The 15,529-nt window shown below is 42.9% G+C and overlaps 1 long non-coding RNA gene across 3 annotated transcripts in view; it reads left to right on the top strand.

Moving 5' to 3' along the window:
* LOC129859366 (uncharacterized) overlaps positions 1 to 10,504 on the top strand; it is a 43,323-nt gene extending 32,819 nt beyond the window's left edge. The window contains exons 2-4 of one of the 3 annotated variants that reach the window (XR_008760155.1): positions 4,634 to 4,740; positions 7,173 to 7,370; positions 10,305 to 10,504. This is a non-coding gene — a long non-coding RNA (uncharacterized LOC129859366). The other 2 variants (XR_008760153.1, XR_008760154.1) reach the window with 2 other exon arrangements.
* Positions 10,505 to 15,529: the final 5,025 nt, after the last annotated feature.

Raw genomic sequence — 15,529 nt, 5'->3', positions numbered from 1 at the left:
ATCTTATCCTCACATGATCTCTCCTATCATTGCTATGCAGATGACACACAACTACTTTTCTCGTTCCCCCCTTCTAACACCCAGGTGGTGACACGCATCCCTGCATGCCTGTCAGATATCTCAGCTTGTCAGCCCACCACCTCAAGTCAGAACTGCTCTTCCTCCCAGGGAAGGCCTGCCCGCTCCAAGACCTCTCAATCACGGTTGACAACTCCAGTGCCCCCCTCCCAGAGTGCAAAGAACCTTGCGTGACCCATGACAACACCCTGTTCTCTACAAACATCAAAGCAGTGACTCGCTCCCGCAGGTTCATGCTCTGCAACATCCGTAAAGTACGCCCCTACATTGCACAGGAAGCGGTGCAGGTCCTGATCCAGGTACTTTTTATCTCCCATCTGGACTACTTCAACTCGCTGTTGGCTGGGCTCCCTGCTTGTGCCATCTAATCCCTGCAATTTATCCTTAGTGCCACTGCCCGCCTGGTGTTCAACCTTCCTAAGTTCTCCCATGGCACCCCGCTCCTCCACTGGCTTCCAGTCGAAGCTCGCATCCATTACAAGACAATGGTACTTGCCTACGGAGCAGCAAGAGGAACTGCCCCTCCATACCTTCAGGCTATGCTCAAACCCTAAACCCCAACCCGAGTACTCCGTTCTGCCACCTCTGGTTTCTTGGCCATCCCAACCCTACAGGAGGGCAGCTACTGCTCAGCCAACTCAAAGCTTTTCTCTGTCCTGGCACCGCAATGGTGGAACCAGCTTCCGCCTGAAGCTAGGACAGCAGAGTCCCTGCCCATTTTCCGAAAACATCTGAAACCTTAACTCTTCAAATAGTATCTTAAATAATTCCGCAGCATCCGCACCCCCTTCTCCCGTAATCTAACATGCGCACTTTACTTTTTTACCCCCTACTAGAACTGACTTTGCTGTTTGCTACTTTATTAAGGAAAAATGTGCTTACTATAACTGAAATATGTGGTTGTCCCACCTAGCTATTGTTAGATGAATGCACTAACTGTAAATTGCACTGGATAATAGTGTCTACTAAATTACTAAAATGTGAATATATAATGTAGTGTCTTCCTGTGTGCTGTGCATTGATTTAGTCGTTCCATGTTAACTGCTTTATAGTGGTTTAACAGGTTGACCAAAGTGGTTACTCAGTCGGTGAGGTCCTCTAAGCTGTCATCAACCAAGTCATAACCTGAAGATAATTTCCGCTGTAGGGGGAGGGAGGAGGGGAGTTGAAGGGCTCCCTCCCCAGGGTGTTAATCTGCTCTTATGAGTAAAGAGCTTGTTGTCGATGACTGACGGGCACCAGATCACGGATGGATGGTGTGGCGCTGGCTGGACGGGCGGGGACATAGATACGGTTGCACATTCCGTTGGTGTCATGTTTCAGCTGAGATATGAAGCACCTGGCTGGAGTTTGACGCTTTCAGTAACTGATCACTCGAGGGGGCTGACATGGCTTTCAGGGAACTAGTTGAAAGCAGATCACCGTGAATCCCCTCCCGGCCGCCCCACTCTCTGAGAGGAGACAACTAGAGTGGGACCAGGAAATGTATTTTCTCTCCGATATAGGGCCATTTGTCACTCAGTATTGGAATTGTGAGAAAGTTTTATGATACAATGCCCGCCTTCATGTCATGCTTATCTGAATCAGTGAAGAATGAATCCGTACAGCAAGAATCAGATTTCCCAATAGGTGGGCTGTAAAAAATAAGTATGTGATCTGCTAGAAGAGGTAGAAATGCTCCTTTGACTTCACTGTTCTGCTCCGTAAAAAAAGTGTGTGGGCTGCAGCCAAAGCCTTCCTCCTCAGGGCAGCCTTTTAACACCATTGTTATCAGGTGACCTGCTTGAATCAACACCACCAAGTCAAAATCGGATTCCCTGTTCCCACTGAAGCATGGCATAGTAAAGGAAAGGCACTCTGTCACCTTGGCGGGAAAGCTCCTTTGATGCTTTAAACATTAATTAAGCAGTTGCAGTGTAGTTATTCTTTAACGTTTTATACTTCCTGTGTGCAGTCTGTGTGTACAGTATCTACAGTGTAGGTGATAAGTAACACACTACAGACTACATTATGTGTGAGGGTATGTGGGTGCACAATCACTTCCCTGTTGTGTGCTCAATACGTATGCTTCGTTGCTGCATCTACATGTGACTGGAGACTTCACCTCTGTGCTAGTTTAGCCAGGTCACTCATAGATACCACCCTGACAGAAATAGGGTGCAATCATCACGTGTGGGGACAGGGCACAATACCAGTTTGGTCCAGTTTAAAAACGACGACCACTCCCCTTACTCACACACATTCCTTTCAATACTTTGTCACCCTCCAGAAATACACTCACACTGAGGTGTAGCCGCCATATTTTTACAATCAGACAGCTGCCCAAGCAGTCACTCCCCTGAGGGGAGGCGTAAAGTGCCCTACATGCAGGACAATAATGGAGTCAATGAATATGAGTGAAAATACAATTTGTGGAGGGAGTCTTGCTGTGAGTGAAGGGTTTGTTGAGCCTACTTGATATGACTACTGTATATCGTAACCCTGGGGAGACACCGTGTGTACCGGCCACATTAACGAGCCACATTATCAAGCCACATTAACATCCACCACTCGAAACCAAAGACGTGCTGTTATATTGCACTCAACATTAGCAAAATGTTCCTAACAACGAAGTGGATACTGAATCCTGATATTAAATGTTCATATGTACTTTTTAAGTTCATTCCCAGAATATTGTGTCATAATCCCCCCCAAAAAAGTATAGCATGGGGTAATAAAGAGATGTCCTTGAGACTGATGATGTCATCCACAGAGAATGCGTGATATGGATTCCATTCTGCAAAAAGTTGGCCTATTTCTTGAAAAATATGATTGAGAGGGTGAACAATAACCAAGAACATTGTTTTATTTGTTAGAAAACCTTGTTTCCCAATACCTGAACAAACAATAGTGAACCAACGGTGTGAGTCTCACCATTGTCAAGATATGACATGTTCCTCAACAACGGTGTGAGTCTCACCGCTGTCAAGATATGACATGTTCCTCATAGGCATTCCAAAAGTGATGTTCCCTTCAGCTAGGCAACATTAGGTGTAGCGTAAATGAAGCAATTTAAAACAACAGAAAGCTCGTTACATTGTATTGTCTTTTTGTCTCCTCAATGCCTTGATTTGTCTCAACTCTCCTAACCCCATGTATGCAAGAACACGCTTGTCATTGGAGCAGCACATTCTGAGTTTATGACCACCCAGAGCTGTAGAACTAGCTGCTCTGGCTAATCATTTGCGTTTTACTGTGCAGACCTGTCAAAGGCTAATATGTTTGAACTGTTGCATGGATCGAAAGTAGTGCACTATCAAGGAAATGGGGTGCCATTTGGGACGCATCCTAAAAGTGTGTACACCCTTTGGCCTTTAAGTCACTAAGGCTGTGTTTAGACTGATCTATATCAGTCATTGGTCTTTTGAAAAAGTACTGGCACCTGTGATTGGTCAAAAGACCAATTAGTGGGAAAAAGATCAGAATGTGGCTGCCTGTGTTAACGCAACCACAGTTCTGCTTTAAGAGGGCTGCTTTTAGACCAGGGGATCAAGTCTGCCCACTCATTGAAGCCATGGAAGTTCAAGGATGACCACGGTACTGCAGGTATTATTAGCAGAAAACAGGATCCCCATTATAGGGAATTAAAAAATGACAATCTTCGCGGTAAATTTTAGTGTAAGCAAAACATTTTTTGAAGGCAATCATGGTACCTATAATTTATTCTACACCAGATGTATGTCCTTGAACCGATTATTTTAAAATCGCCCACAGATTAAGTTATAAGGATAATTAAGTTGCTTATGGCAGCCTGCAGTACCCCGGTCGGCCTTCAACTTGAGTTACCTAATGAAAGGGGGCAGCACTGAGCTAGCCTGCAATGTCACTTCCTGAAGTAGCTCAAACTGTGCATGATATGTCTCCATGAGACCCCGTCTTAACCGACCTAATTTGGCTTCAATGCGCTAGTGACATAGGAATGAATGGTGTCACGTGGTCAATGGCTTTGTCCATTCATATAAACGGTCATTGGTTTACAGTGCTTGACTTGGAATGAAATAGGTGTCGGTACTCATTTTGAGTGCCAGTACTGTTTATATTTAGGTGCAACAGCTCCAGAATACTTTTGATAATGTTCTATAAGAAGAACAGGAGCTCAAGCAGAGAACATTTTAGGAGCCGGTAGTCCTGCACCTAAAATGTAGGTGCTGGAACTCGTGCCCAAGTCAAGCACTGTTGGTTTAGACAGGCTGCCCAAGTTTGATATTTTTTCACTAATTGGTATTTTGACCATTTAGATCTGAAAAAGATCTGATGTGAAAATATCTGATGTGATTTGTCAAAAAGATCAGATATGGGCTGCCCGTGTAAACACACCCTAAACACAGCCGAGGAGTGATTCATAAATCAATATGAAACTAGGGCCAAGCATGAAAGACCCAGACAGTTCTTCTGGTAAACGGTTAACCTTAGATTGAGAGCAGCTTTAGCATGCACACTCATATAAGTAAGGAGGGTAATACTTTCACTCTTGCTTTATTGCCTTTGATGAGTAAATTTTTCTCTGTGTTTGCAGGAAGACTGTTGAAGACCCTTCTCGCTCTGCTCTACTCCGCTGTCAATCAACCAGGATCAGCAGATTTATCATGAAAATCAAGTCACCTGGATGGAAGTTATGAAAAGGTGAAAAGGGATTTGTTTATGGTCAATATGTGATTTTATGTTGTCATGTCTGTCCCTTATATTGTGTCAATAGTCTGCTGTATGATAGGAAACCAGCCCTAGAGAGTGTACCTATGAATAAAGTCAACTAAAAGAACTCAGACATTAATACAGACACACTCTCACATACGTACCACAAATCCCCTCATTAACACATTATCAGAGGTGATTTCACTTCACACCTCGTCAGGAACCTGACCCCAGGTCTAGACAGGGTTTGAGGGACGTCCCTAGGGAATATTTAAACAGTGGTCATCACCTTTCCTTCCTCTCTCGCCACTCAGTTTACAACCCATTGCTTATTGGCTTTCTAACTGGGGCTCGTATTCATAAAGTGTCTCAGTGTATGATTGCTGATCTAGGATCCGTTGTTCCTTTTAGATCATAATGAATACGATCACATGGACAAGGGGGACCTGATCCTATATCAGCACTTCCACACAGTGACACTTTATGAATTCAGGCCCAGGGGTTTTATGAGGGTCAGAATTGAAATAAAATAAATGAATAAAAAAGGAAAGAAATAAGTAGCTTGTGTTGTTACACACTGCTCACTTCCTCTTTTCTTAGTCATGCTGATGTTGAAGACCCACCCTGAAACGGTACACTGTGAACTGTACTGTGACCGGGAAGTACCTAATGTCACAAATATCATGTACTACCAAATCCACTTACCACAGCCTTATTCTAGTGAAAGGGACAGTCCACATACAAAGTCTCACCTACCGAAGCGAACTGGGTGTGCATATGTGTGTACTATACAGAAAGTGCTTCATTATCATAGTCTTGGGGAAAGGGGAAGCAATAGACCATGCACTACTACATGAAACATGTATTTATCCTCATAATTCCCTAACAGGCAGGCCTGCAAAACCCATTGGGTCTATTAAATGATGTCATATTCACATCTATTACGCTTAAGATAATTAAAGTCAGTTCTCAGTGGAACAAAACACTGGGATGTAAAAGAGGATATGATAAGTTGTGCAATGTATTGTTTTATGGGGACTGAGGTCAGTCCCATGTATGTACATGTACGTACGTGTGTGTGCGTGCGCGTGCACGCATCTCTGTCTCTGTGTGTGTTTGTGCCTGCATGTCTGTGTATGTATCTCTGTGTATCTGTTTGTCTGTGTTTTACTGACAATGGTACAGTGTAGGCCAGCGTTTCCCAAGCTCAGTATTCTTGCATGTTTTGGGTTTTCCCCTAACACTACACAGCTGATTCAAAGCTTGATGATTAGTTGATTATTTGAATCAACTGTGTCGTGCTAGTGTAAAAAACAAAATGTGCACCCTTTGGTGTCCAGAGGACTGAGCTTGGGAAACCCTGGTCTAGGCTGAAATATGTTGAGGCCATGCTCCTGCTGCCTGTATTTTCCACTTTTTATTGCCTGTATTTTCCACTTTTTATTGCCTGTATTTCCCACTTTTTATTGCCTGTATTTTCCACTTTTTATTGCCTGTGTCCTGAATGCTTTTTACTCCTGTGACTGGCCGGTGTCAGTAGCTGTCACGTTCCATCCATCTGTACTAATCCGTCTTTGTCAATCAGAAAGTCTGAATAAATCTCTCACTTTGGCAGAAGTTCATTTGACTGTTTGTTTCTTACAGGCAGTCAGCGTTCATTCTTTACACTAAACCAAACACTGACACTGAACCAGGATTTTCTGTGTAACTACCTTCTACACTCTTAGAAAAAAAGGTGCTATCTAGAACCTGAAAGGGTTCTTCGGATGTCCCCATAGGAGAACCCTTTTGGGTTCCATGTAGAACTCTTTTCACAGAAGAGTCTACATGGAAACAAAAAGGGTTTTACCTGGAACCAAAAAGGGTTCTCCTATTGGGACACCCGAAGAACACTTTTGGAACCCTTTTTTCTAAGAGTGTAGATAGACTTGATAGACCACATGCACTTACATACAAAAGTGTCACACTAACATACAACACATACAAACCATACCCTCACCTGTGCACATTCTCTTAAAGCACGAGAGTTAAACAACATCTTTCTATACAGTTACAGGGATTTTTATACCAGTCATTTACAGATTACATTGCAGACACTAGCTTGTTCAAACAGGACTCAAAAATGACTCACAAAATGGATTATTTTTATTCCACCCCACCCACTCCTTAATCTCCATTATATAACTTTCACTAAGGTACTGTAAATTCCCCAACAATAGATGCTGCTTTTGTACAGGAAGCCACAGAACCACAGAAGATGTCTAGATTAGACACCTCATTTTGTTTCATTGTGCTCTCTCTCTCACTCTCTTAACTTTTAAGTTCAATTGTATCCGAAAGAAAGTGAGAGCGTTAAACAAACAGAGATCTCATTAAAATGAAACCTGCTGTCAACTCCATCCTCCCACTCCTTCCCTCCACAGGGGGACTGGAATGTCCTGTCATCCATTTCCTCCCACTCAGAAACACTGTGCTGGTGTGGTGATAGCATCTAGAGGTACAGGATCTAGGTAATGAATGAACTGGGATGCCCACACACTGACGATGGGACCCTGGACAACCTGACACCAAGTATGGAAAAGGATGACTGACTTTCCCACCAAAGTCCCGTATCATCGGAGGTGGCTACAGCCAATTGAACACACACACACACACATTCTCACATTCCACACAGGCAGATGCCTTGCCACACACAGCTTATCCACACACCATAATTCACAACATAATCCACATGCCACAAGATGGTTTGTGCATGCTGTGTTGCGGCATTGCTGCTCTTGGTCTTATTAAGGTGTTACTGTAACCTGTACTGTATAGCAGCTGAAGATATTCTACCCACACAGTCTATTTGATGAGTTTAGGACTCACCGAGGGAGATTCTGACGATTAGTGATTGAGAAATCACCTCCCTATTGCACGGATTCATTTGAGCTCTTACTGGAAGGATCTTTATGTCAACTGAAAGTGAAGATATAAGTACATTTTGACAATAACATTTTGTCTATGTCTACATGTTTGTGGTACAAACCAAAGCCGAATAGGAGTTCTATCTTTACAGTTCTCACTTTTCCTTCCCATGACTTCACAATCTCTGTGAATGGAATCATGTTCTATTGTTGCCTAACCTGTTTCGATGGGTTGGCTTAACATACACGTGCAGTATAGGGAGCTAATTACGACAGCAAAAGAGGAGGGGATCAGCTCTCACACTGAAAGGCATATTTGTGTTAACACTGTTTCTATACTCATACATTACCATACATTATCTGTTCATGATCTGCAGTGGCATGTGACTGAATGTCCATACATTTGATAACAACAGTTTCACACTGTGAAGCATATTAGTGTTCACACTATTCACAAATACATGTAGACTATATTTCTACATTATCTGTAACTTAGCCGTAGTGGAAGCTGACTGAATTTCAATACATGTGATAATGTCTTGGTTATCTTGATTTCAGCCATTAAAGCAAGGCCTGCAGGGTCATTGTCACTATTTGAGTTACAAGGGTCAAATCAGGGTCATGTCTGTTACTCACCCCGGCAACACAACGTTAAAGGAAAAGGTTGTTAACTTACAGAGAACTCCCCTATGAGAACTCCCCTATGTTTTCCCTCACAGTGGGGAAATTGAGTGCAGCAGGTGAGAAAGAACGTAAACAGCCCAAACCACAAGATATCCTGCTGTTCATTTCAATGGTCATTTTATTTGAATCACTTAATAACTGCGTAACAACATGTTACTACAATGATAGAACTGTGTTAGTAAACAGGTACACAAGGGAACTCTATGTAAAACATTGGTATTCAGACCAGAAGTTTAATATGTATGCATTAAGTGGTGATTATATGTACAACAATGTAAATGTTCATAAAAATGGTAGTTAACAATGACAAAATGTACTGTAAAAGTAGATGTTACGCAGTGTAAACCCTCTCTTCACAAAAAAAAAGCACCAATTAGAAGTCACATAAGAGTTGTGAGGAGTTTTAATCCAGCTAAGTGATAGTCCACTCTTTGATGTTGGGTCAATACCTCTTTCGGGGAGGATGAAAGAACAAACCTTTCCTGCCAACAATCAATCTCTCAATGTATGACCATGTAGTGTTTTAAATTCAGCTCTTTATCAGCAATAGTGACATTATGGATTAAATAAAGCTTTATCGCCCAGGCAGGAAAAGGCTGGGCTGTCTGCCTCTCTCTCTGATCACGCTCACTGCCTTTTGATGTGGGCCTCTGTTTGTTCACCAGCGCCAGCGGTCTGCGCTCCCATTGAGCAATCTGCCACTGGCTAAATCCCTTTCTCCTCGCTGGGCAGCAGCAGCATTGTTTGCATTTACACTGGGAGGTGTGAAACATGCAGTCTCATTCACACCTCCCCAGCGCCAGTTCTTTTTTTTTTGTCGTCGGCTCCGCTGACCAGTCCACACCTGAGTTCAGACACTTCAACCACTGGTCGTAATACCTCTTGACCGTGACCCAGTATTCTGTTGTGAAGCCACTCCTAAAGGTACGGTGTCCATATTAGGACATCCTCAGCCTCAGCATGACTTATTTCACATTCAGCACTTATTTCAGTCGAATTCAAATGTGGGTCTACAATGAGAATGCTTCATCGACAGCATAGCTTCTCACTATGTGGCTAGTTTCACTATCAATCAGTAGAATCTACTAAACTGCTTCTGTAATAAATGTTGGCTTCCTCAAAAAAGCTCTACATTTTCCCAAAATAGAGACATGATGTGTTGTATGGAGAGAAATTGTATTAATGTGTCTGAAACGTGTCTGAAACATCAAAAACATTTCTCAGTCTAATTCTTACAATATCTGTCTATTGAAGTTGAGGGTTGTGAGGTACTCGACTGCTAAACTTTGAGTACAGTATAAGTACTAGTCAATGTCTTGGGCATCAATCCAAAGGTTTCACTACAAGTGATATGGATCCCAGATTGAATGGCAACCTTGTAATTCAAGATCAAATATTTATCTGAGATTTCAACCCCCCCCCCAATTGTTTTAAATATATATTATTGTTGATATGCCATTGAAATTCATTGAGCAGCACACTGTATACAGTATTTTGTATTGATAGGAGAAGTTACACTACTTGTCATTCACCACCATCTGAGACATTTGCTAAGCTAAAACACTTCCTAAAGCGGAAACCAAAACCTCTGAGTTCAGTTCCTCATAGCCTGAGGACTAGAACTTACACACCATAAATGGAAGAGAGTTCATTCACAAATTGCACTTGGTCAGACCATGACATAGAACATGGAGAAGAGCTGCAGTGCTTACCAACAGCCTGGGATTTGTTTAATTGGGCTTATAATGGCACTTTTGTAATGACAACGTGCATAACGCATAACTTCTCACGCCCTGATCTGTTTCACCTGTTTCTATGATTGTCTCCACCTCCTGCAGGTGTCGCTTATTTTCCCCAGTGTATTTATCCCTGTGTTTCCTGTCTCTCTGTGCCAGTTTGTCTTGTATGTTAGTCAAGTCAACCAGCGTGTTTTTCCCGTACTCTTTTTCTATTCTCTTTTTCTAGTCTTCCCAGTTCTGACCCCTGCCTGACTCTGGACTACTTTCCTGCCTGCGTGATCATTCTGCCTGCCCTGACCTTGATTCTGCCTGCCTGCCCTTCGGTACCTATTGGACTCTGATCTGGTTTTGACCTTTTTGCCTGTCTACGACCATTCTCTTGCCTACCCCTTTGGATTAATAAACACTGTAAGACTTCAACTTCAACCATCTGCCTCATGTGTCTGCATCTGGGTCTCACCTTGTGCCTTGATATAACTGTTAAAATGCCTTGCTATAACTGTTAACATGGTTTCTCTGTACAATTATAATTAGAAAACAAAGAGTGGGAAATAGATACACAAGTATGTGGATACCACTTCAAATTAGTTGATTTGGCTATTTCAGCCACACCCATTGCTGACAGGTGTATAAAATTGAGCACACAGCCATGGAATCTCCATAGACATACTGTACATTGGCAGTAGAATGGCCGTACTGAAGAGCTCAGTGATTGAAGAGCTCAATGTGGCACCGTCATAGGATGTCACCTTCCCAACACGTCAGTTCGTAAAATGTCTGCCCTGCTAGAGCTGCCCGAGTCAACTGTAAGTACTGTTATTGTGAAGTGGAAAGTCTAGGATCAACAACGGCTCAGCTGCAAAGTGGTAGGCCACACAAGCTCTCAGAACGGGGCCACTGAGTGCTGAAGCACGTAGCGCGTAAAAGTAATCTGTCCTCGGTTTCAACACTCACTACCGAGATTCGAACTGCCTCTGGAAGCAACGTCAGCACAATAACTTTTGCCGGGAACTTCATGAAATGGCTTTCATTGGCCGAGCAGCTGCACACAAGCCTAAGATCACCATGTGTAATGCCAAGCGTCAGCTGGAGTTATGTAAAGCTCGCCGCCAGTGGAAACGTGTTCTCTGGAGTGATGAATCATGCTTCACCATCTAGCAGTCCGACAGACAAATCTGGATTTGGCGGATGCCAGGAGAACACTCCCTGCCCCAATGCATAGTGTCAACTGTAAGGTTTGGTGGAGGAGGAATAATGGTCTGGGGCTGTTTTTCATGGTTCGGACTAGGCCCCTTAGTTCCAGTGAAGGGAAATCTTAAGGCTACAGCATAAAATGTCATTCTGGACAATTCTGTGCTTTCAACTTTGTGGCAACAATTTAGGGAGGGCCCTTTCCTGTTTCACCATGACAATGCCCCCGTGCACAAAGCGAGGTCCATATAGAAATGGTTGGTCGAGATCGGTGTGTAACAACTTAACTGGCCTGCACAGAACCCCAACCTCAACTCTGTCGAACACCTTTGGAATGAACTGGAATGCTGACTGCGAACCAGGCCTAATCGCCCAACATCAGTGCCCGACCTCACTAATGCTCTTGTGGCTGAAAGAAAGCAAGTCCCCACAGAAATGTTCCAACATCTACTGGAAAGCCTTCCCAGAAGAGTGGAGGCTGTTATAGCAGCAAAAGGGGGACCAACTCCATATTAAAGCCCTTGATTTTGTAATGAGATGTTCGACGAGCACCATGTAGTGTAGGTTGTTTTAATGTATGCTCTCTTTCATTGCTAACGCATAAAATTATACTTTTTTCCTCTATCAACAGTTGGCTTATGAATTCTTGAGAAATCACATTCTGAGTGGACAATGTCTTCATAATGATTCTATGTTGACACGTTGTACCAATTACGCTTCTGTGAAACCACATTACTCATCCCTTTGTAGTTTCACAAACGTATAAATGTAAGCCGCGGTATCGGTTTACAGTTAAGGTGCCCTAACTTTCTGGGAGCAGAATTTTTTTCTTGCAACATCTTAGTCATTTGAATCTAAACAAACTGATGTTTACCCAATGAGAGCAGAGCGGTTAAAACACTGTGGGTAATGTCAAGGTATTGGCCTTGGTCTTGCAGAAAACCGACAATGTACAATTGCATTAGTGGAAGACAATTATGATCATTAAACATTGTTAAAGGAACATTAAAATCCTCCCATTTTTCCTCTTCTCGATGTAACCATGTGCATTAGTTAAGATCCATGGGGTAATTCTTGATGGGAGAGACAGGTAGTGCTGCCATGACATAGACTGACTGACCAGGTGAATCCAGGTGAAAAGAGTGATCCCTTATTGATGTCACTTGTTAATACCACTTCAAATCAATGTTGATGAAAGGGAGGAAACAGGTTAAAGAAGTATGATTTTTAAGCCTTGAGACAATTGAGACATGGATTGTGTGTGTGTGTGTGTGCCATTCAGAGGGTGAATGGGCAAGACAAAAGATTTAAGTGCCTTTGAACGGGGTATGGTAGTAGGTGCCAGGCGCACAGGTTTGAGTGTGTCAACTGCAATGCTCCTGGGGTTTTCATGTTCAATAGTTTCCTGTGTGTATCAAGAATGGTCCACCATCCAAAGGACATCCAGCTAACTTGACACAACTGTGGGAAACATAGGAGACAACATGGGCCAGCATCCCTGTGGAACGATTTCGACACCTTGTAGAGTCCATGAGGCTGTTCTGAGATCATGTCCATGCCCTGATGAGGCTGTTCTGAGATCATGTCCATGCCCTGATGAGGCTGTTCTGAGATCATGTCCATGCCCTGATGAGGCTGTTCTGAGATCATGTCCATGCCCTGATGAGTCTGTTCTGAGATCATGTCCATGCCCTGATGAGGCTGTTCTGAGATCATGTCCATGCCCTGATGAGTCTGTTCTGAGATCATGTCCGTGCCCTGATGAGGCTGTTCTGAGATCATGTCCATGCCCTGATGAGGCTGTTCTGAGATCATGTCCATGCCCTGATGAGGCTGTTCTGAGATCATGTCCATGCCCTGATGAGGCTGTTCTGAGATCATGTCCATGCCCTGATGAGTCTGTTCTGAGATCATGTCCATGCCCTGATGAGGCTGTTCTGAGATCATGTCCATGCCCTGATGAGGCTGTTCTGAGATCATGTCCATGCCCTGATGAGTCTGTTCTGAGATCATGTCCATGCCCTGATGAGGCTGTTCTGAGATCATGTCCATGCCCTGATGAGGCTGTTCTGAGATCATGTCCATGCCCAATTGAGGCTGTTCTGAGATCAAAAGGGGTGCAACTTAATATTAGGAAGGTGTTCCTAATGTTTTATCCACTCAGTATCGTAAAAGTGTGATAAATAGTACAGTAGTGCATAATTAATCACAGTACTTATGGCTCACTTAATCAAATTGTCTTAAACCTAATTTATACCTTACACACATACGCAATGCAAGTATGCACTACGCTAAACAAAATGTAGCATACGTGTGCAGCAACACAATTTGTAACCTGACACTACTTGTCAGGGTCGTCATTTTGCTTAGCGAAATGCGTTCTTGCATTGTGTACTTACAGAAGGTACAAATCAGGCGTTTACCAGTCTCTACCATCACTGATTCCTCACCAACAATAGATAGATGAGTCTTCACCTTGCAGTGAGGACAGTGAGGATAGTGAGGACCCTGTACAGTGATATAAATAGAACATACCTATTAAGCATTTTGTGTCCTTATCAGCTAATCCTCAATTAAATTGGCCGCTCAGAACGTCCCTCATTTAATCTCTTTATTTTATGGATCAGGTTGTAGCTGGCTTGGTGCTGTTTGCATGATACACTATTAATATCAATGTGTGTATGCCATGCCATGCAACCTATTCCAATTTTATGTGTAAATCGTGCAGCCATTGCCTGTTTTAGGTGTCCTGTGTGTGTGTGTGTGTGTGTGTGTGTGTGTGTGTGTGTGTGTGTGTGTGTGTGTGTGTGTGTGTGTGTGTGTGTGTGTGTGTGTGTGTGTGTGTGTGTGCGTGTGTGCGTGTGTGTGTGTGTGAGAGCGCACGTGCGCGTGCACGTGTGTGTGTGAGGTATGCCCGCTCCCGATTCAAACCCTAATGCAGGCTGATACTCGCTCCCTCCGACCTCGCTGATCCGCCCACATGTGGGAACTCACTCTCCAGGAAGCATGGATCACTAGCCTCCATGCTCAGCCTGGCTCTTTTATTTCATTTAAACCCATCACTTTGTTTGGGTTAGGACGGTTCCTTAGAATAACACTTGCAATGGTAAAACATAGTAAAAGTTCCAATGTAAATTCAAACGGTGGTCTTTAATCAGACATTTGGTCTTCTTGGCTTCGAGGCTCACAAGGCTACGATAACTGAGCTTTAGAAATGTTAGCATTACTCACACACACTATACTGTTAAGTTACACTTAGTGAGCAGGCAGGAGGCATTCAGCACTGTATACCTCCCCACTTCCAGCACATCACTGTGCTTTCAGTGAGTCACTTTTCATCAACTGCCTAGCGTTGCCTGTTGAACTGCTGCCATTTCCTACTCAAGTGAGAATGTCCAAATGACAGTATGGTTTGATCAACACAGCCCTCTATTTTACTACACAGCCCTCTATTTTAGACTTTTAATGGACCCTTGACCTTTCCAAGGCTTTTTCAGATCTTTGGTTTTATCAGTTGGCCCGTCAATGTCACCAATCAAAGGTTTTCCTGTAAGCTGATAATGGGGTCAATTTGGCATGTTTCAGGATGTTTAACACATAGGTGTTATTGTTAAATATTAAAGCATTAAACATCTCACTAAAAGCTTCACTCGTACATAAGTTATACTTAAACCCAAAATGGTTCTCCAGTAGATTATTAAGAAAGGCTCATCCTTTGTTCAAAATTTTTGATTTGTGCATTTATTCAGATTACAACTTCTCCTTTCCGACTAATTGAAAATGTAATTTTGTTTAAAGTATCGGCCTTTCTTGAACAAGCCATACAAAGCTGGTTACAATTTCAGATTTCTCCTCCAGAAAAGATCCAAACTTACAACTAACTGCAGCATTACCACAAAAATGGAGGAGTCAAGTGGAAGAGGGAGAAGGTAGGGATATTTTTTGTCTGCCAAATATTAAAGATACAAATTGGCTGAAAAGGATGGGCATAAATAGAAAAATATACCAGTTTCATTTGGCGATAAACATGTTGACAGCTGCGCCAAACAGGTTGTAAAACAAATGGGAAGTGATTTTCGATGTACTGATTCCATGGCACATGGAATATGAACATACAAAGAGTTTTTCAATTGAAATTATTATGCAAACAGCATACTATATATATGGGGCATACAATAATCTAATTTTGCTGTGAAGAGACAGAATCACTAGATCATTTATTCTGGTATTGCCCCTAAGTAGCTTGTTTCTGGCCAAAGG

This window comes from Salvelinus fontinalis, chromosome 7 (assembly GCF_029448725.1).
Source record: "Salvelinus fontinalis isolate EN_2023a chromosome 7, ASM2944872v1, whole genome shotgun sequence".
In the NCBI taxonomy this organism is placed as follows: Eukaryota; Metazoa; Chordata; class Actinopteri; order Salmoniformes; family Salmonidae; genus Salvelinus; species Salvelinus fontinalis.
This window is presented reverse-complemented; position numbering and strand designations above follow the sequence as displayed.